Raw genomic sequence first — 22,458 nt, 5'->3', positions numbered from 1 at the left:
TGTCCACTTACGGGAAGAGTCAAATCTTAACCATTTTAAAACGAAACTAAAAACATTTCTTTTTCTTGATGCTTTCGAGACATAAATGCCCTTTTTAGGGCTACGTAGTTTTAATCATTTTTTTTTTTAACACACTCCCTTTTGTCCTTTCCCTATATGCTCTCTTTCTTACTTGATAAATTGTAGTTCTGTCCTTCTTCCCTCTTGGTTCTGTTTGTTTTTTGTATTGTTTTTAATGTTTTGAATTATGACTGTTGTTTCAAAGGATGTATAGTTGCCCCATATACGTTTTTAACATAATGTTCACCGCCTAGAACAGTGGTTCCCAAACCTGTCCTGGGGGACCCCAGCCAGTCAGGTTTTCCAGATATCCCTAATGAATATGCATGAGAGAGATTTGCATATAATGGAAGTGACAGGTATGCAAATCTCTCTCGTGCATATTCATTAGGGATATCTGGAAAACCTGACTGGCTGGGGGTCCCCCAGGACAGCTTTGGGAAACACTGTCCTAGAAGGTCAATTGGGCGGTTTTTAAAATTTTTGAATAAACTTGAAAGCTCTGGTTTGAAGTATTAAAATAAAAGTTTAGGAAGCATTTCTCTAAGAAGCCACTTGATCTCTCCCACTCCCCCATCCATCTGCCACATCAGAAATTGCCATCATTCTTAAAATTTATTTTATTTTATGAAACTATACAGACTAAACAGCTTTGAAATAAGAAGTACGGTATATTCTTGATATGTCAGACAAAGCTCGTATCTTGAGTCACTCTTGTTCAATCTGGAAATTCTTCTGTGCAGTCAATGATCTGTTTTGTTCTTATGGGATAAAGGAAGCCTAATAAAAATGAATTTGTTTTTAAAATATCATTTTGGACATTCTGTGTAGGAGGTGAATGGAGTTTCTAATAGCAACAATCTACAAACAAAATTATTAAACAGAAGACATACTTTATTAATGACAGCTCTGTGGTAAAGATAAGAAAATAAAAAAAAACAACCCAGCAAGGCACCATAAAGTTAGCCTGGTTCTAATCTTGAAGAGACAATGCAACTTATTCTTCATGAAACAGTTCAATGTTTCTAGAGACTCAAGAATGGCATGGGCGGGGGAGTTAAGGGAGCAATAATATCAAATTCCACTCTCATGGTTCATCTCCCTTTTGCTTTGTGAAATATATAACAAAGTACACACCATCTCTTTGCTTTTATGAATAAGGACTATACTAAGTGCTCTAGCAACAAAAAAAATAAATGTTTTTTGGTAATACAGAAAAAGCAATGGCATCAGTTGTTCAGGATACAGATTCATGGATTTAAACTCTGAACTACCTTAACTGCACTTCAGTTACACCTACTCCGGATTCTATACTTGTGGAGATTTATCCCTTTCCACAAACTGGCTTGCAGAGAGAGAATACTTACAGCTTTGAGCACCTCCCCTAAAGAGGCGGAGCTCCAAGTCCACAACTCAGTTTTTTCTCTGCAAGTGAACTGTGCAGAGGGGTTCTGATCTGCTTAACCTTTTGTTTTCTTGCGTTTAAAGTTTGTTTTTTATGAGACTTTGGTGCGCCTTGAGACCCCATTCTTGGGGATTCTCTGCTTGGAAAGGACTTGGACCCACTGTGCCGGTATGCAGCTCTGCAGGGCAAGTGGACCTGAAGCACCAGCCTGGTGTGTTTTCTTCTGGGCTCAGAGTCTATTTCCATTGGAGCCAGCTCGCCTTCTGAGTTTTTCAGTGGCTTGAGAGCAGGCTGTGGGCAACCTGAGTAAGAACCTTTGTGGTATCACAGCACCTGGTGAATGTTTATCTACTCCATCGCGTTCTGAGGTTCCTTGAGGGGAGGTTCATTTCAGAAGCTCCAGATACCAGCAGACCGCTGGGTCCCACTTCAACCCATCTTGTAAAAAGACCCAATTATGCTAGACTGCCGGCCCCACTCCCGCATATTGGGGTGTGGTTGTCAGCATTTCTAGGAGTGGGAGAAAACCTCTTCGGTCACAAGATTGAGTTTTATCACCCTCCCATGCATCTGTTCCTCAACTATCTTGCCAGAGGGCCAGAGAAGATCAGGGTCCAAGCCACTTTCCAGAGACTTTTAGACATTTGGGTCATTGAATCTGTCCTTGACTCCAACTGAGGCTCATGCAGACACTCCAGATACTTTATCGTGCCAAAGAAATACAGAGGACTGGATGCCCATTTTGGTTCTCAAGGCAATGAATGCATTTTTGGGTTCCACGTTTCCATATGGAAACAGCCCGTTCGGTCATTGTGGCTGTGGCTCCAGGAGAGTTTCTAACCTCCCCGGACCTCACAGAAGTAAGTCTGCATATTCCCATCTTTCCAGACTACAGAAAATATCTGTGGTTCCACATACTTCAACAGCATTACCAATTTGCAGCTCTCCCGTTTGGACTGGCGACAGCCTCCCACACATTCACCAAGGTAATGGTGGTGGTGGTGGAGGCAGCTCATCTCCGGCACATGGAGATTCAGGTTCATCTCTATATGGACAACTGGCTAAATCAGGGCCCCATCCAGACTGGAGTGCAAGCTGGCGGTGCATCAAGTTGTGGACCAGCTCCAGCATTTGGGCTGGGTTGTTAACTTCATGAAGAGCTATCTGGAACTCACACAGTCTGCAGTATCTGGGCATTCTCTTCGACACAGCTTACGGCTATGTGTTTCTTCCCGAGCCACACAAACAGAAGCTCCAGAGCCAGTTCCAGTCTCTATTAGAAATGTAAGTTCCCAACTGCTTGGCTCCATGGCAGCCACACTGGAGGTTGTCCCCTGGGACAGAGCCCATATGCAACCTCTACAGGACTCTTTTCTGTCCCAGTGGTCTCTGCGGAAGCATCCCCTTCAGTTGCATTTCCCTTGGACTGGTGCTGCGAGGCTCAGCTTCCACTGGTGGCTTCAGAATGTGCCCTTTTTGAAAGGCATGCCTCTTCAGATCTCAGAATTGATTACTCTCTTGACCAATGCCAGCATCTTCGGCTAGGGAGCTTATTGTAAGGATCACTTGGTTCAGGGCCAATGGATTCCTCATGAAAAGAAGTGGTCCATAAATCATCTGCAGCTCAGAGCCATTCATCAAGCTCTGAAGACAGTAGCATATGTGGGGGGCACAAGGAGCGCCTCCTTGCATCTGGAAGCCCAGTTGCTCTTTCAATGGGCAGAAATCCACCTTCAGGCTCTTTCCACAGCCTACATGGCCAGAATGGAAAATGTTCAGGCCAACTTTTGAGTTCCTGGACCCAGGAGAATGGTCACTCTCATGTAGGGCATTTGATCTAATTGTGCGGCGCTGGGGCAGAAAAGTGATGAACTTGATGGCTTTGGCCAAGGAACACAAAGGCCAGGCGCTTCTTCTGTTGAAAAGCAGAACCGAGAAGCTCAGAGTTGGATGCATTGATCCAACCCTAGCTACCAGTTGATCTTCTTTACGTCTTCTCTCTTTGGTCCAAGGTGGGCAGGGTCATCCACTGGATTGCCTCTCATCCAGGCTTTGTGATCCTAGTGGCTTCAGATTGGCCTCACCAGCGGCCATGGTACACCTTCAGAAGGATGAAGGTCTTGGGATGCCTCTTCATCGTGGTCTTCTCAGTCAGGGCCAGTCCCCATGGAAATTCCACAATGCTTTGGTCTTACAGCTTAGCTCTTGAGCGCTCAGAGCTAGTTCATAAGGGATATTCGGACATGGTTATTGCCACACTGTTTCAGGTAAAGAAGCCCTCTATTCTACAGGCATATGAGAAGGTGTGGTAGGCTTTTCAGCAATGGTGTGCTAATGATCAGGTGGAGCCACGTCAGGCTCCCATTTCGGTCATTCTGGCTTTCCTTCAGGCCAGGCTGGAGAAAGGACTGGCTTTAGCTATGGCTTCTCTCAATGTGCAGGTAACTGGTCTCTCTTGCTTCCTGACTCACAATTGCAGGTCTTCTCTGATAGCTCATCCTGATATGACCAAGGAAACCCTCCAGTTAAAGCCTCCTTTGTGACGTCCCTTTCCAATCTGGAACCTTAACATTGTTTTGATGGGTCTTTCTAAGGTTCCATATGAGCCCCTCAAGGATGCACCCCTTTAGGACCTCATAGTTAAGACTGTTTCTGATGACGATTGTTTCAGTGTAGCGAATCTCAGAGCTGCAGGCAATTTCCTGCAGAGAATCTTTCCTCAGAATCATGAATGAGGATGTCACTCTCTGTGCTGTGTCCTCCTTTCTCCCAAATATGGTGTCAAATTTCCAAATCAACCAGGAGGTTCATCTGCCTGCTTTTCAGTCCAAAGGGTCTAACAAACAAAATAGTTTTGAAGAAACTGGATATCCGAAGGGCTTTGCTCCAGTACTTGGAAAAGACAAATGACTTTCACCTTTCTGACCACCTGTTTGTGCTTACCAGCCTCAGCGGCTACACTCGAGTGGGAAGCAGCCACCAGTGCACTTGACCAGGAGCATCACCTCTTCCTCGCAGAGATATGTCCAGCAGCTACTTGGTCTATTTTTTATACCTTTTCCAGATTTTGCAGAGTGGATATAGCGGCTTGGGAGAATGCCGCTTTTGGGTCCTTGGTCTTTTGGGCAAACTCTTATGTCCCTCCCTGGAGATCAGCCACTGCTTTAGTACGTCACCACACATAAGGAATCCAGAATAGATGAAACTGAATGAAAGATTAGGTTCTTACCTGGATAATCTTCTTTCAGTTAATCTACTACAAATTTCATATGGCCCACTCTCTGGCTTTCCTGTATCACCTGTTTTCTGCCTTGGATATTTCTGTGTTCCAAGCCTGGAGATCTTCTCCTGTCAGCCAGATGGCTGAACACCAAAATACCTGGTACATATTAAGTATATACCTCAACTTTTGGCTCCCTTAATGTTAGTGCCAGTTGCAGGTTGATTCTCTTTGGCTGTGTTTCAATTGTTATGATGTTTTCTTCTAATTCTTGTTTCTAGGTTATAGAGCAAACCAGCATTACTTGTTGTTTTGCAGAGAGTTTCCCATTCCCCTCCTCTTTTGTTCCAGTTCAGCTCGATTGCTTTGGGACTAAACTGAGGTATGGTCTGGAGCTTCACCTCTATAGGGAAGGTGCTCAAAGCTGTAAGTATTCTCTCTCTCGCTCTGCAAGCCAGTTCACGGGAAGGGATAAACTACCACACGTATGGAATCTGTAATACTGTAGATTAACTGAAAGAAGATTGAAAGATTAGGTTCTCACCTGGATAATCTATGCGAGACAGAAATCTGTTATGGGCTTATTGTTTATTCAGCAGATTAATTAGATATGCTATACAGTAAAGACGGTCCATGACCAAGATCCTAAACAGAACGCACCAAGGAATTATTTTTTCCTTTTTTTTTTTAATGAAAGCTGGGGTATTTTCAGAAATTAATGAAATTCCCAAATATATTTTATAAATAGAAACAAAAATGCTTGATTTTTTTATGGACAAGCTATTTGGATTGTAGATCTCAAAAGCAAACAATCTGTTTTCTGTTTGTGTTGGCTGTGCAAATGAAGGCACAGAATCATCATTCAAAAACACTGTTTACAAAGAAAGCAATTGTTTCCCAACAAGCAAGTCATCAGAATCAAACATAAAATTGCCCAAGTACGGAACTTAATGATGCCAAACTTCTAGGCCCTACTGGAACTGACAACCACCGTACATTTGGCATCCATTAAAGATTCAATAAGATTCTTTTCCTGGTCATTAGCAGGATGTGTCAAAATTTGTCTTTAAAAGTTTATAAGACCATCATTCACAATGAAATAGAGACAGCCAATGCTATCACATCATCTGGGGCCGAACAGCTTGCGCTCAAGCCCCTGATAAACCAGGGTGCAAGCTAGCTCCAAGGGGAATGGGCGCCAAGTTCCAAAAACTGTTAGTGCAGGCTGGCTACACAGTTACACCTGAGGGTTGCCCTGCTAGCAGCAGACTGTTCCCAAGGAGGCTGCATCTTCTCCCAGGCAGAGTTGCCTCAAAATGAGGACCTCTGAGCACTGCCGCCTCAAAAAGAGAAAGAAAATAAAACCCCAAAATAATAAAATTAAGCAGAAAAGACACCTTCTCAGTTTACTTGCAGATGTTAAAACTGAAAGTGACAGTACATCCCACTGGGAAGGAGGCAGAGTTGAATAATGTAGACTACATCCTTCTGCAATCAATTCATGACCAAGGGTATAAAACCTATCATCTGGAATCCTTTACCCTTTGACTACAGTAACATTTAACAACAAAAAGCATAAAACTATACATCTTACATCAATCAGTAAGAGTGTTAGGAACAAATTTTAAAATTTTATTTTATCATTATGAATTGAGGATAACAAGATTAGAGAGATGGGGAGTGGAACCTTGGGGTGATAGTGTCCGAAGATCTAAAGGCAAAAGTCAGTGCAACAAGGGCGTGGCTACTGCCAGAAGGATGCTGGGCTGTATAAAGAGAGGCATAACCAGTAGAAGAAGGAAGGTGTTGATGCCCCTGTACAGGTCGTTGGTGAGGCCCAACTTGGAGTATTGTGTTCAGTTTTGGAGACCGTATCTGGTAAAGGACACAAAATAGGCTTGAAGCGGTCCAGAGGAGGTGACAAAAATGATAGGAGGTTTGCAACAAAAGACATATGAGGAGAGACTGGAAGCCCTGAATATGTATACCTTAAAGGAGGGACAGGGGGGGGGATATAATTCAGACATTCAAATACAGTGGAACCTTGGTTTACGAGTATAATTCGTTCCAGAAGCATGCTCGTAAACCAAAATACTCGTATATCAAAGCGAGTTTCCCCATAGGAAATAATGGAAACTCGCTTGATACGTTCCCACCCCCACCCCCCACTCCTCCCCCAGGCCAGCAACACTGCTCCCCCCCCCACGTGAACCGGCACCCCCCGCCTGAACAACTTGAAACTTAACCCCCGTCTGGCACCGGCACGCAGCTCACAGGACGTGCCGGTGCTGCTTGAAGAACTTCCTGCCTCTGCCGGGCCTTGAGCATGCATCTGCACATGCTCAAGGCCTTCTAATTCTCCCTCTTGCCGAGATTCTTGGAGATCTCCGAGAATTGAAAGGTATTAACATAGAACAAAATCTTTTCCAGAGAAAGGAAAATGGTAAAACCAGAGGACATAATTTGAGGTTGAGGGGTGGAAGACTCAAGAGCAATGTAAAGAAATTCTTCTTTACAGAGAGGATGGAGGATGCCTGGAATGCGTTCCCGAGATAGGTGGTGGAGAGGAAAACGGTGAATGAGTTCAAAACAGCATGGAATAAGCACATTGGATCTAGAATCAGAAAACAATAGTAAATATTGAAGAACTAAGGCCAGTACTGGGCAGACTTGCACGGTCTGTGTCTGTATATGGTGGTTTGGTTGAGGATGGGCTGGGGAGGGCTTCAATGGCTGGGAGGGTTTCAATGGCTGGGAGGGTGTAGATGGACTGGAGTGAACAGTATCGGGCAGAGCTTTGGATTCTTGCCTAGAAATAGCTATTATGTTACTATGTTAGAGATAGATGCTAACTTTAGAATGGAAGAGAAAAGGAAGTTGTCTCGCACTAAGATGGCTAACAGTCTTGTGCATGGCATACCGTATTTTTCGCTCCATAAGACGCACTTTTTTCCACCCAAAAGTGGGTGGAAATCTCGGTGCATCTTATGGAGCAAAGGTATAATTTTTAACTCCCCCCCCCCATACCGTTTTTTAAAAATCCCCCCCACTGCAAGCCCCTTTTTAAAACTTCAACCCACATGCCTGCCGCCACACCTTTTTAAAACATCCCCCTCCACAAACACCCGCCGCCGTCGTACCTTGTTAAAAACATCCTGAGTGATTCCTCCCTGCTAGACGTCTCCTATTTCCCAGACAGGAGCAGCGGAGGTCAGGCGCGAGCTTTCCGTGCTCCTGCCTGGCCCTGTGCTGCTTTTTGATTGGCATCCCGCAAGAACTGACGGCAGACAATCAGAAAGCAGTGCAGGGCCAGGCAGGAGCATGGAAAGCTCAGTTTATGTCACACTCTTCTATATCTTAATGCTCGTAATATCACTTATTGCTTACAGGAATTTCATAATTGTTTTATCATCTCATAGTAAGACCATTTCAAACTTCTTTCAAAATCTTTACACAGCCTCAGCGGCTACACTCAAGTATCATAGTTCATGTAATACTCGAACCTAAGAGTAGCCAGCCTCCTCATCAGCCTTTAGATAAATTTCTTAGTGTTTAAATATAATTTAAATAAATATGTAGCTTAGAGTCAATAAATAACTTATCTCATCTTATGTAGATACACTGAATGGGGCTCCGACGTGAATTCAGCGTTTCACATTATAAGCTGTTTCAAGAAGTAATTCCCTGCAATGTTAGAACATTATACAGAGGTGGATTAAGGGGGCTGCTCCTAAATGTCAGCTGATAGCTAAAAAGTCTATCCAGGATTCAAATCTATGAACCTCTACCATAAGGCACGACAATGCTTCCTTCAAATGGCTGACTATTGGCTCAATTGCTTACACATCCAGTCAGCCATTTCATGCATCATGTTCAACCAGGCAACACTAGATAGAGCGTTCACATCTGACTAAGACTATGAGCTCAAAAAGGGTTCTCTTCAGTTGACATTGGATGGCCAGGTTTCAGGAGAAATTCTGGCCCTGTATGCCAGGTAGTTTCTATTAGCCAGGATGCTGGCACGGCTCTGGTTGCCCAATCAGCTAGATTCTGGTTTGTTGGCATGTAGTGCCACTGCAATGGTTGTTTTCAAGTTTCAAGTTTTATTAACGTTTGATGAATCGCTTATACAAATTTTCTAAGCGATGTACAATTTAAAAGCCACTAGATAGTGGTCTAACATACAATTGGAAAAATCAATCACAAAACAAACTACATGGATCAGTTAACATGTGTTGACTTTCTTTCCTTTTCTCCTGCCTGTTCAAAGCCGCTAGATAATTAGCTGCCGAAGTTCTCATGGAAGGTCGCTCCTGCCGCAGTTCACCACCGCTTGACCACCAGTGACTTAACAGGTAAACAGAGGGGTGGGAGGGAGATTGAAGTTGTTTAAAGTCGGCCGGGGCAGGAGACAGAAGGGATCTCTCCTGTCCCGGCCTACCGTTGGACCACCAGGGATTTAAAAGGTATGGTTTGCTTTTGTTTTGCGGGGGTAAGGGGTGGTGGGAGGGAGATAAAAGTTGTTTAAAGTTGGCTGAGGCAGGAGATGGAAGATCCCTTCTGTCCTAGATCACCGTTGGACCATCAGGACTTATGGTAGGCCCAGTGGAGGCCGGTAAGACATCGGAAGGTTGGGAGTACAGGGTTCAGAACCTGGTAGGTCAGGAAGGAGGGGGGGCTGGGTACGGAGAGGGGCAGGGGACGGAGGGAGATGGGTGCAGAGCCTAGTAGGGAGGGGGGCTGGATGCAGAGCCCAATAGGGCAAGGCACTGCACTTGAATATTACCCCCCCTCCCAGCTTATATTCAAGTCAACCTTTTTTTTTCCTTTTCTTATCTCACTTTATATTTGAGTATATATAACATAAACATCACAAAGATCCACAATACGAACATATAGTATTAAATCTCAACAAAAATCAAAAAGGCGAAAACTGTACCATATAACTAATACATTTAAGCTGCAGTGATAAATTCCTTTAATATCTAACCCTTCCTAACATAGTAAATGAAAGAAGATAAAGACCTGAACCATCCATCCAGTCTGCCCATGTTATACCCATTAAAAAATACATGATTAGATTAGTTTGTCTCTTCTTTGATATTCCTGGGCCATAGACTGTAAAGTCTGGTATTGTCTTAGGTTCCAAATGCTAAAGTTGCTGTCCAAGCTCACTCCGGCCTAGCCAACCATCCCATTGTTTGCAGGACTTCTACCGTAAAGTCTGGCCAGTAACATCCTCATGTTCCATATTAGTGGAGTTCACATTGATGCCCACCCCAGCCCATCCTACACAGAATCACCATATATGGAGCACAGACTGTGCAGATCTGTCCAATACTGTCCTTACTTCTTTAATTTACATCCTTCGTTTTCTAATTAGAGATCCTCTATTTTTATCCTAGTGATCTTTGTCCCTTCTGTTTCTTATCTAACAAAATTATTTCCAACAGAGATGGATCAAAGAAAACAACATCTTTCTTTTGAAAAGTAGCCATATTTTTGCATGCAATCTTCAAAATAAAATCTGTAAGTATCTGGAGTTTTAAATCAAGATGTAGATTTAGCCACAACAGAGAAAATCTGAAGTTTCTGACCATAATATGAAACATCCCTATTTTTATGATAAGCTTTCAATACAGAAATCTTATCAGTTTCACAAACAAATGTAACTAGAAAAGCTGTATGGTGTTGAAAACCATCTTGAGATGTTGCTAAAAACTTACCCTCCCTTTTTTAAGCCACGCTGCAAAGCATAAGCTAAATGCCAATCCACCCATTCTAATCCTATGGGTGGCTCAGCAGCACGGCTTGATAAAAAAAGGGAGGGTTAATAAGATGAAACTCAGCTCCAGATCCCAACACATCATATGCAGCCTCAGTAGCTGAAAAAAAAATTATAGGCAAATAATTTGCACAATTTCATAGAATCAGAACTGGACATTGATAACACTTCCATTAGATTTTTACAGAACAAGATCTCAGCAGATAGCAAATGAGTACTGTACAAGGAACATTCAGTATTTTGAGGTTCTAAGCCCTATGTAAATTCTCCAAAACCTTGTATTTATTATGCAAGGGTAAGTCACCATTAAAGCCTGAAAAATATTTTCCCTTCAGCATTGGGAAACCAGGAACCTATGTTTACAGACACACAAACTACCAATCCAGAAACTATATTCTGAAGATTCTGAGAAGTTTGTTGGGAATAATTATATTAATTAGGGAAACTTGAGTTCTTCAGCATAGTCTCCACTCTGGTAACTCACTTCCAAATGTCCTCCAATGATAAATCTGAAAGTATCTTTTGTTCAGCTATTTCCAAGTCTAAAACTTGAGCTGGATAGCACACTTAGAGCCAAAAACCAGAGGAATCCCAACTACTCCAGGTAAAGGCTTCATGGGAGGCTCACTCTTACGGCTCCTTTTATCAAGCCGCGCTAGCGGGGTTAACATGCGTGACTTTTCATCACGTGCTAACCCCCGCGCTGGCCAAAAACTACCGCCTGCTCAAGAGGAGGCAGTAGCAGCTAGCACGGCCGGCAGTTTAACCCACGCTATTACGCGCGTTAAACCGCTAGCATGGCTTGATAAAAGGAGCCCTTGGTGTTATCAAAGAAAGCCAATGACAAGGGTGGGGAGAAAAAGTTTGACTTGAATATAAGCTGGGAGGGTTAATATTCAAGTACAGTGCCTTGCCCTTTCAAGTTCTGCTTCCAGCCCCCCCCTCCCTGCTAGGCTCTGTACCCAGCTCCCCCTCCTTCCTGCCCTGCCAGGTTCTGTACCCTGTACCCCGAACCTCCAAACCAAAAGAAGCACCGAGTTAATATGGTTATTGGGGTGGGGTAGTTGTTCCAACAGAACTAGGTAGGATTTGTACAAGCTTATACATCAGCCATTGAGATAACATCTCCACAGAGCTGTTATCTTTACAAGCTTGGTTGTAAACAGAAAAATGTAATTTATCCAAAAACACTTTTGGAATGGATAATGAATAGATTTTGAGATGTCAAGTGTAGTGCCTAAATTGTACTCTAGCCAGGACAACTTTTGCTGGTGTGGCTTGGGGATCATGCAGCTACACAAAGAGAGCATAAATTTGGGTGGACCACCAGGCCCACTTGTGGCTATGCCACTGGTTATTAGCTCAAGATCAGTTAGGCCCAACCTTCTCCTCTCATCTGTGCATAAATTCTCATCCTCTCCCAATTCTATAAAAAGAACCATTCTTATAGAAAGAAAATAAGATTTTTCATTATTCAAAATCTATGAAAATTATTTCTATGAGCAGTATCACTTTTCAGATTCAGTCTAAATAGGAAACTTCTACAAACAGTTCACATTACCAAATAACAAATTTGCAATTGACTTATCAAAACCCTCCCACAATTAAAGTAAGGACAAATCCCAGTTCCCAAATTTATTATTTCTTGATATATGGTTTACAGTCAATAAAAATATTTAAAAGAAAATTCCTCCACATGATAATTAAATGTGGAGGAGGGGGAAGGGTATATATATTACTTGAGACTGACATGAAAGGGGAGGAAGGTATAAGAGGTGGTAAAAAATACATTGAGATAAAAAAAAAATATAAAGGAGGGAGGGGGATGGAAGAAACATTAGGAATTAATTTGTCTCTAAAGAAACATTTGGAGTTGAAAAACCTGAAATGAATGTTATTCCAGGGAAAGAAAAGGGCTCCTGGATTAGGTATTGTAAGCATCATTGAATAAAAAAGTTTTGTCTTGAATAATGGGACAGAAGACTATTGTTTTATGTGCAAGGAGAGTGTTCCAGAGTGAAAGCGCTATGACTGAGAAAATGGATTTTCTGGTGATGTCATAGAAGATTTCTCAGATGGAGGGGACAACAAGCAAATCTTGATAATTTGAGCGTAGTGTACGGGATGAAGCGTAGGGGATTAAATATTTGTTTATAAAGGCAGGAATATGGTGTTTGATTTTATAGGGAAGCTGTAGTATGTTTTGCAGAACAAAAAAAATCAGTGTCATATATGGAAAGGAAGATGTAAAAATGGAAGCAGAATCTGAAGCAACACTTTGCCCTCTTACTATAGTTTTACTGTATAAATTTAACTTTGACTTGGAAAGTGAATATATCACTTATCAAGGGCATTCTGTTTAGGCCAAAGGAAAGATTTACGCTGAGAATTTTAAGACATCAAACAGAAGAAAAAAAGCCAGTCCAAATCTTCTAAAATCTTATATTCTTGAGGATGATAGCTTAAAGAAATGTCTTGTAATCAATCTCAATCATATGTCTTATAACCAGGAACCATCAGAAGCAGCACTCTATTATGTGACTAGCACAGATATTTATAGAGATTTTAAACCGTTATGCTTCTTCATGGGCTCCGGTTTGATCTAAACATTCTTTAAAAAAAAAAAAAATTTTTTTAAGGTTTTTGCAATATTATATCATAAATTTCATATTATCTAATATAATAAAACGCTGGGCCACGCATGCGCACTTCCTATGTGTGCGCCGGTTTTCCGTGAGCTGTAGCGACACATAGGAAGTGCGCATGCGCGGCTTACAGTCTGTCCTGTTGAAAGACGCAGCGTTGGCTATCCGCACGATCCCCGCCTGTGTTCCCTCCCTTCCAGTAACTTTGCCATCGCCGCCTCTGTGCTCTCTCTCTTCCTCCCACCCCCCCCCCGAGACGGATGTCGACCGCGGTGGCCAGAGTCAGATGTCGGCCGCGGCGGCACAAGAATGCAGGGTGGAAGAGGCGCTTGCGTTGGGTAGAAGAGGTGCTCGCGCCGGCGCAAACAGGTGGCTGAGGCCCGCAGCCAGAGAAGAAGATGTGCATGATGAGCTCGCTGGCCAGAGACGAGGCGCCCACTGTCCCCGCAGGAAAGGTTCCTCGGCCAAGAACACAGCAGCCCGGCCCGCCAACAGACCACCACGTGCCTGCATCAAAATCTTCAGCAAGACTGCTGGACGGGGGCGGAGCTCCTCTTTTGAGTCTGCCCTGGCAGGGAGAAGAGGTACTACTACAGGGGATATCAGGTAAGGGGTGCTGCTGGACAGGGGGGATGTAATTCTAGCACCCGTTAATGTAACGGGCTAAAAAACTAGTAATAAATAAATTGTTAGAACTTATCTTTGTAACTCTGGTCGGACAGTTCGCCCTACTTAAACCAGCCGTTACTCTCAATACAAACAAACGCCGCCGACATGCATGTTTTGTTTGCATGTGATTGCATCAACTGCTTCAGGGCGTAATAGTGTTGAATCGTTTTTAGTCAACTATTTCAGTGATTCCCAACCCTGTCCTGGAGGAACACCAGGCCAATCGGGTTTTCAGGCTAGCCCTAATGAATATGCATGAGAGAGATTTGCATATGATGGAAGTGATAGGCATGCAAATTTGCTTCATGCATATTCATTAGGGTTAGCCTGAAAACCCAATTGGCCTGGTGTTCCTCCAGGACAGGGTTGGGAACCACTGAACTATTTAACGTGGTGGACCTTCATGGTCACCTCAACGTTTCTCCGATGCATTTTAAGAAAGCATCCTTGAGCCAATATACTGTATAAATGTCACAGAAAGTCCTCTAAAAAATGCATCCAACAACCTTTAAGACACCAAGACTGATGTGTTCAGAATCAAAGTTTCCTTCTCCAAATGCACATACTCTAAAAGTTCCAATCCATTTGGCAACATTTCTACAGATAATCATTACAACGCATTTGATTAAAATGTGGCTTGCATTAATATATTTCTATCAACTCAATACAGAAACCCGTATTTTTAACAGCATTTGTGGGTACAATAAATAAAGAAAATTATATCTGCTTTTCAAATGGGATTCAACATTTTAACATTTCAAAACTACTGTTGCTATTAAAGTATCAATGAAGGTTGTCTAGGATGTAGTGTTAACTTTAATTGAATCAACACCATTTTATCTGAGACTAAAAAGGCTAAACAACATTTTAAAGCTATTAAATATAGATACTACATTTAAATATATTTCACAACAATGGAAACATGAAGACGTGGGGAAATCAAATATTTAGAAAACCATTCAGAATTTCACTGTTGATCTGTAAGAAACCTATATAGATCCTTAATGACTTTTCTTGAGAAACTGATGGTCTAACAAAGATGTTTTTGTCTATCTGCATCCGAGTCTACCAAACATAACCAACTACCTTTCAAAAAAATGGTATTCAAACCATGTATCCTTTCTGGTAAATGCAAAAAGGCTGTCTTCAAATGTCATTCATTTCAGAAAAGATAATTGAGGACGAACCCAAGTTTAATGCACAATAGAAGATGCGGCCCTCCAAAATTAAGTCTATATAATTGAAAAATGTCCAACACAGCTGTGTTTCAGCCACAAACTGCATCAGGGACAAAGAGCAAAAGGTGCACCAAGGAAACATACAAACTGTTGTTTCCTTTCTACATCTACAGTAGATTTATGGTCTGAACATTTTTTAGATGGCCGCCAGACAATGAAAGCGATCACTGAGACGTGGTTCACAGAGAACCATGATTGGGATGTAGTTATACTGGGCTATTATCTCTTCAGGAAAAACAGGGTAGTAAGATACTGTGGATCAATTTGGAAAGAGGGAATAGTGAATATATTTACATTGGTGTGATGTAAAGGCCTCCTTCACAGACGGAAGAAGTGGACAGGTAATAGTAGACATTCAGAATATATCTAAAAAAGGGAAAATTTTAATAGGTAATTTTAACATGCCGGATGTTGATTGGGGTATCCCTAATGCGGGGTCTTCTAGAAGTAGGGAGATCCTGGTTTCCCTACAAAGAGAACTGTTCCAGCAGTTGGTAATGGAACCCACCTGGGATGGGGTCATAGTGCTTACAAACGGGGAAAGTGTTTCTGATGTTACAATGGGTGATCATCTGGCATCCAGTGATCACTGCATGGTATGGTTTAATATTAAGATGGGTATAGAAAGGGCTAATTCTAAAGCAAAGGTTCTAGACTTAAAAAAAAAAAAAAACTAACTTTGTTCGGATGGGAGTTTACGTCAAGGAATTGTTATCTCGGTGGGAACGTTTGGAAGGAGTGGAAATAAGATGGGCAAAACTGAAAGGAACGATTGTAAGGGCAACAAACCTTTTTGTAAGGCAAGTAAGTAAAAGTAAGAGGAAAAGAAGGCCACTTTGGTTCTCAAAAGTAGTAGCTGAGAAGGTAAGGAATAAGAGGTTAGCTTTCATAAACTACAAAAGATCGCAGAAAGAGGAAGTCAGGCAAAAATATCTGGAAAAGTTAAAACAGGCTGGTCATGTAGTCAGGAAAGCAAATCTGACATGGTAAAACAGGGAGACAAGACTTTATTTTAGATATATTAGTGATAGGAAGAAGTGCAAAAGTGGTATTGTGAGATTCAAAGATGAAGGGGAGGAATATGTAGAAGCTGATAAAGAAAAGGCCAATTGCTTAACAAATATTTCTGTTCTTTGTTCACGGCTGAAGCACCTGGAGTGGAACCCCAGAAGACAAACGTGAATAGGGATGGAGGAGTAATAGACCCTGATTGATTTTCGGAGGGTTGTGTTTGTGATGAGCTAGCTAAAATAAAGGTAGACAAAGCGATGGGGCCGGATGGTGTACATCCAAGGGTGCTGAAGGAACTTAGGGAACTTCTGGTAGCTCCACTGACTGACCTTTTCAATGAGTCTCTAGAGTCGGGAGTGGTACCGGAGGACTAGAGAAGTGCAGATGTGGTCCCTCTCCACAAAAGTGGAAGTAAGGAAGAAGTAGGGAATTATAGGTTGGTAAGTCTTACTTGTCTGGTAAGCAAATTAATGGAAACGCTTTTAAAACAGAGAATGGTCAAGTTTCTGGAATCCTGTGGATTACAGGACCGGAGGCAAGATGGATTCACTAGAGGTAGGTTTTGTCAGACAAATCTAATCAATTTCTTTGACTTGGTGACCAGAGAATTGGATAGAGGATGTGCGCTAGATGTGGTGTATTTAGATTTTAGCAAAGCCTTTGACAGTGTTCCACACAGACGTCTAATAAATAAACAGAGTGCCCTCGGGATGAGTCCTAAAATGACATGCTGGGTCAATAACTAGTTGAGTGGAAAGCGACAGAGGGTAGTGATCAATGGATATCACTCTGAGGAAGGGGATGTTACCAGTGGTGTGCCTCAAGGTTCTGTTCTTGTGCCTGTTCTTTTTAACATTTTTATAAACGATACTGCTGAAGGGCTGTTGGGTAAGATTTGCCTTTTTGCAGATGATGCCAAAATCTGCAAGAGTAGACACCCAGGATGGTGTGAATAAATGAAGAAAGACCTGGCGAAGCTTGAAGAATGGTCTGAAATTTGGCTGTTAAGAAATGCAAAGTCATGAATTTGGGCTGCAAATACCCAAGGGAACAATACAGTTTAAAGGGTGAATAACTTATGCGCACTACGGAAGAGCGGGACTTGGATGCGATTGTATGTGATGATCTTAAGGTAGCCAAACAGGTTGAAAAGGTGACGGCAAAAGCTAGAAGGATGCTAGCTTGCATTGGGAGAGGTATGGCCAGTAGGAAAAGGAGGTATTGATGCCTCTGTACTGGTGAGACCTCATTTAGAATATTGTGCACAATTCTAGAGGCCGCACCTTCAAAAAGATATAAAAAGGATGGAATCGGTCCAGAAGAAAGCTACTAAAATGGTGCGTGGTCTTTCTATGGCATATGGCAGGGGTGTCAAAGTTCCTCCTTGAGGGTCGCAATCCAGTCGGGTTTTCAGGATTTCCCCAATGAATATGCTTGAAATCTATTAGCATACAATGAAAGCATACATATTCATTGGGGAAATCCTGAAAACCTGATTGGATTGTAGCCCTCGAGGAGGGACTTTGACACCCCTGGCATATGGGGACAGACTTAAAGATCAACCTGTTCTTCATACCTATTATTTTTGCTGCTTTTTCTATAATGCTATGGGGCTCATAAGTGAAACAGAAATACATCTAAAAAACCACTGAAATCAGCACTTGGATGATCAAAAAAGACAGTTGTCTTAAGTGCCAATAATCTAAACGGGTTTTTAAATGTATCCAGAGACTTTTTAAGCCTCTGAATCCCTCTGTGCACCCAGAGCAGAAAGGGGCGTTTTTGGAGGAATAGTTAGGGCGGGATGTGGGCTGACCTAGACTTAGGGCTCCTTTTACTAAGCTGCGCTAGCGGTTTTAGTGCACGCTAGACTCTAACGCCTCCACTGAGCTGGTGTTAGTTTTTGGCGTGTATCACAGGGCTAGTGCACGCTAAAAATGCTAGTGCACCTTAGAAAAAGGAGCCCCTAGTCATACTGCAGGGATAATCGAAAGTTTTACAAGGCTGCCTGGATGGAACTTACACGTTATGACTTAGGCGATCTAAAAACAGGTCTAAGTGCCTTGAAGGTATCCAGAGTGACCAGCTAACCACTGCGAGGACAAAGTACAGCCCACCACACACTTCCCCAGTGATCATTTACCCCCCCACACACACACCATCATCATAAAAATCAGACTAAAAACATACATACCTGCCTCCAGAACATCGGCACGTGGCATAGGAAAGCCTAGTACAGCTGCACAGAGGTGGCTTAAGTAGTCCTGGGGGTGGGCCTATAAGCCACTCTAACCACTGCATTCATGGTGGAAAATGTAAGTTCACCAAAACCCCTCCAAAACCCTACTGTACTGCCATATAGGTGGCACCTGGAGCCATAAGGGTTATTGGGGTTGTAGACAGGTGGGTACAGTAGGTTTGAGGTGACCTGCAAGGGACCATGACCTGCAAGGGAGTTGTGGTGAGATGTTTATGTGGCATCCTTTTTGTGAAGTTCACAGCAGTGCCCTGTAAGGTGCCCCACTGCTCTGTTGCCATGTCTGGGTGGCCAGTCCATCACTTTGCTGGCCCCACATACAAAAGGTCTTGTTCTAGGCATTTGGGACTTGGACGATGTTTTGGATGAGAATGTAGTATAAAGATAGACGTACTAGCGGTCTGGACAAACAAACACCTGGACATACAGGTAGACAATTTTTGAAAAAAAAAGTGTACTTTAGACATATTTTTTGAGAATGGACTTTAAACACTGCCGACTTTGGGTGACTAGTGCCCTAGGCCCAAAACGGACTTAGACGTTTGTTTTGATTATGCCCCTCTATCTGTTTTACTATACATTTTTTTCATTTAATGTGGTGTCTTATATACCGCTAAATCTCCCAAAGAATTTGAGTCGGTATACAAAACAACTAAATTGACTTATGTAATGGCCAAAAATCTAATCAGGTACTTTGAATTTCCCTCTCTGTCCCAACGGGCTCACAATCTAACTATAGTACTTACATTTACCTATAAAAAAGAAGGAAGAGGGAAAACATATGTCTTTCATTTTAACTAGGTAAACTGGAATATCAACAGTAGTTAAGGTCCATATATTTCTAAAGGGGCACTTACAACAATTACTGAAGCTCATGTATTTTAACATCTTTACTGAAGCTGGTGAAAACTGCTCTGAATTGACTCCCCAGTCATTAGAAGTTGTATAGAAGCATCCAATAAACACAAACAATCTCATATTTATTTGTTCTAAATAAATCCTAAAATTATATTTGCCTTTTTTGATCACTGCTGTATACTAAGTTGATTCCAGGGTATTGCCCACAATGAGCTAAAATTTTTCTCAAATTGCAAGTACCAACATGAAAACCAGCAATGTGTGCATATTACTGGGATTATTTTTACTCTGAATATACCGTATATACTTGAAGACAAGTCGATCCGAATATAACTTGAGCCCCCATTTTCCCCAAAAAAGGAGAAAAAAAAAATGATTGACTCGAATATAAGATGGGGGCTTAATATTCAAGTGTCATGCCCTGCCAGGATCTGCATCCAGCGTCCCGTCCCCTCCCCTGCCAGGTTCTACATCCAGACCCCTTCCCTCCCTACCCTGCCAGGCTCTGCAGCCAGCCCCCCCTCCCTGCCAGGCTCTGCACCCTGTCCCCCCTCTTGTGGTCTAGTGGTAGGCCAGGACAAGAGGGATCCTTCCCGTCTTGGCCGATTTTAACAATCGTTTTATACACACACGCCCCATGTACCTTTTTTGTCTTTTCTCGAATCCCTGGGGCCCAGAGTTGTATGGGAAGGAGCGAGCTTTCTGCGCTCCTGCCCCGCGCTGAGGCTCTCCCTCCCTGGATGGCTGCCTCAGATCTCGCAGTCGGGGGCACACCCGGCACACCGGAGCTCCCTGAATGGCTGCCACCAGTTCTCACGGGTCTCCCATTTGGCCCAAAAATCTCATCCTATATTCGAGTATATATGGTACTTAACCACAATCAATTTTTGTGTTTCAGATGTTAACCTGTAGCCTGTCCTGAGCTCTTTAGGGACAACGGAATAGAAAACGAATTAAATAAAATAAATATTTTACATAATGTATCCTCTGTAATTTTAATATTTCACTCCCTTTATTAGATCATTAATGAATGCATTAACACTGATTCAAGTACAGATTCCTTGAAGCACTACTTTTGATCGAAAAACATTTTAGCTATGACTATAATTTGCACCTTTTTCTGTAAGGAATTTTATCGAATGTTTGCTAAATATCCAGATGCCCTATATCGATTTGGGACCCCGTTATCCACGTGCTAATAAATTACTAAACTTATTCTTCCAAAGATAGCAAACCTTCTACTACCTTGGTATACCCTCATGCATACATATTCATATAACGTTCTTAAGGATCCTCAGCGGCACCACTTAGGGCTCAATTCAGTCTCATTGCCCTAAGCTTTACGTGTCAAATCTTCATCGGGTCCTATCTTAGCTTAAATGTATCATTTTTGTATGTCATTTTTTACTTTTGTTAAAGTTTTTGTATTAATTTAATTAATTCTATTTTTCAAAAAGCAATACTTAGCTTTTTAACTTGTGGTCTCTGGCCCAGGGATTGTCATACCGACATGTTTCGCTATTAGCTTTATCAAGGAACTTCCCCAGATATTCAATCGCCAGCAGCCCGACCACTCTCTCTAGGTAGAGTGGTCGGGCTGCTGGCGATTGAATATCTGGGGAAGTTCCTTGATAAAGCTAATAGCGAAACATGTCGGTATGACAATCCCTGGGCCAGAGACCACAAGTTAAAAAGCTAAGTATTGCTTTTTGAAAAATAGAATTAATTAAATTAATACAAAAACTTTAACAAAAGTAAAAAATGACATACAAAAATGATACATTTAAGCTAAGATAGGACCCGATGAAGATTTGACACGTAAAGCTTAGGGCAATGAGATTGAATTGAGCCCTAAGTGGTGCCGCTGAGGATCCTTAAGAACGTTATATGAATATGTATGCATGAGGGTATACCAAGGTAGTAGAAGGTTTGCTATCTTTGGAAGAATAAGTCATTGATTTGAGTCCCTTGTGAAAAGTGTGTGTTGTGCTATTGCAAAGAATAAATTACTAAAGACATAACTTCCCGATACTATCGTGTATATATGAACATTAAAATGCACGTACAGTCGTCAGATATATCACACAAGCAAAGCACAGAGCAGCAGCCAGAGACACTTGCACACGTATCCGAGGATCAGGGACTGCTCCTCTACCCTACGCTAGCGGTCCACCATGTCTTCAGCCCTCCCCAGCCATGGCCCTACGCCCTTCCTCCAGACAGCTCCCGGACAACCCCAACAAGGGGGTACATCAACGTCTTCAAGACACGAGAGGCAAGCACTCAGGAGCCCTCTTCGGAAGCAGCCTCTCCATCCCTCGAACCCCAGCCCAGGTGCTCTCCCTCGTTCTCAAGCTCCCTATATCCCTCCTCCTACCTCCAAACTTGTCTCGCGGGTCGCCCGTCTCTGGTCCCGCAGTTTTTCCTTCTCCGGCGTCCCGCCCCCCTCCCTGTGACGCGACTTCCTGTTTCCGGCAGGGCGGGCCGCGGGCGAGGGAAAGGCGTTGCGTCACAGTTGGCGGAATGCAGGAGAAGGAAAATCGCGGGGACGGGTGATTTGAAAAAAAATGAGTTTCGAGGTGGAAGGAGGGGGAGGGGAGGGGACCCGGATCGGTAACCAGGGGCTGGAGAGAAAGGAAAACAACCTACCATGTTACCAAGGGGGTCGCGTGTGGTTTGTTGGGGGGTCTGCTTATCACCACGTTTGGAGACGTTGATGCCTCGGTGTGGCGTTCTTGGAACTTCCTAAGGAGAGAGAACTCCCGTCCCGAGATGTCCAGAGCCGTAGTTTGAGGTCGGCCTGGTGCGTGCGTGTCTAGTAAAGGGCAGCACGAGCCTGCGAAGCGTCTCCTGCATTCTCGCACATAAACCAGTCCGTACTGTACGTTCCCACATTTACCGCCTTTGAATCTGTGATGCAAGACCTTTCTGTGCCTTGTAGCTTTATTTTATTTTTGCGATTCAGAAAAATGATTTTCGATTTTAACTACTTTTGAACATGATTTTCCAAAGCGTGTGTGAGGCATGTTCTATATGTGGAAATGACTTTTATACAATTGTGTGGATATTAGTACACATGCCCACAGGAGTATGTGTAGTTTTAAGAGATCTGCCTGTAAGTAGGTGTTCCTGAGGTCTGCATTTGTGTGGAACTGTTATACATTCGTATACATGTATTTTATTTCTAAATGTATGTGAATTCAATAGAGTTCACATACATACTTGCACTTTCTTTAAGTTAGGTGTAACTTTATGTTTGTGTGCAATTGGGGAGCATTTGTACATTGTTGGGGCTTATTGTAAGCCGGGG

The 22,458-nt window shown here is 42.7% G+C and overlaps 1 protein-coding gene across 5 annotated transcripts in view; it reads right to left on the bottom strand.

Moving 5' to 3' along the window:
• The window catches only part of DISP1 (dispatched RND transporter family member 1), a 335,526-nt gene extending 313,460 nt beyond the window's left edge, over positions 1 to 22,066 (bottom strand). For 3 of the 5 annotated variants that reach the window (XM_033936939.1, XM_033936936.1, XM_033936940.1), the window contains exon 1: positions 21,526 to 21,661. The gene's annotated coding sequence lies outside the window, so the exon portion shown is untranslated. Of the gene's footprint in view, positions 1 to 21,214; positions 21,418 to 21,525; positions 21,662 to 21,797 lie in introns of those variants that run through there. The other 2 variants (XM_033936937.1, XM_033936938.1) reach the window with 2 other exon arrangements.
• Positions 22,067 to 22,458: the final 392 nt, after the last annotated feature.

This window comes from Geotrypetes seraphini, chromosome 3, assembly GCF_902459505.1.
Source record: "Geotrypetes seraphini chromosome 3, aGeoSer1.1, whole genome shotgun sequence".
Taxonomy (NCBI): Eukaryota; Metazoa; Chordata; class Amphibia; order Gymnophiona; family Dermophiidae; genus Geotrypetes; species Geotrypetes seraphini.
Note: the sequence above shows the minus strand (reverse complement) of the source record. Positions and strands in the feature narration are given on the sequence as shown.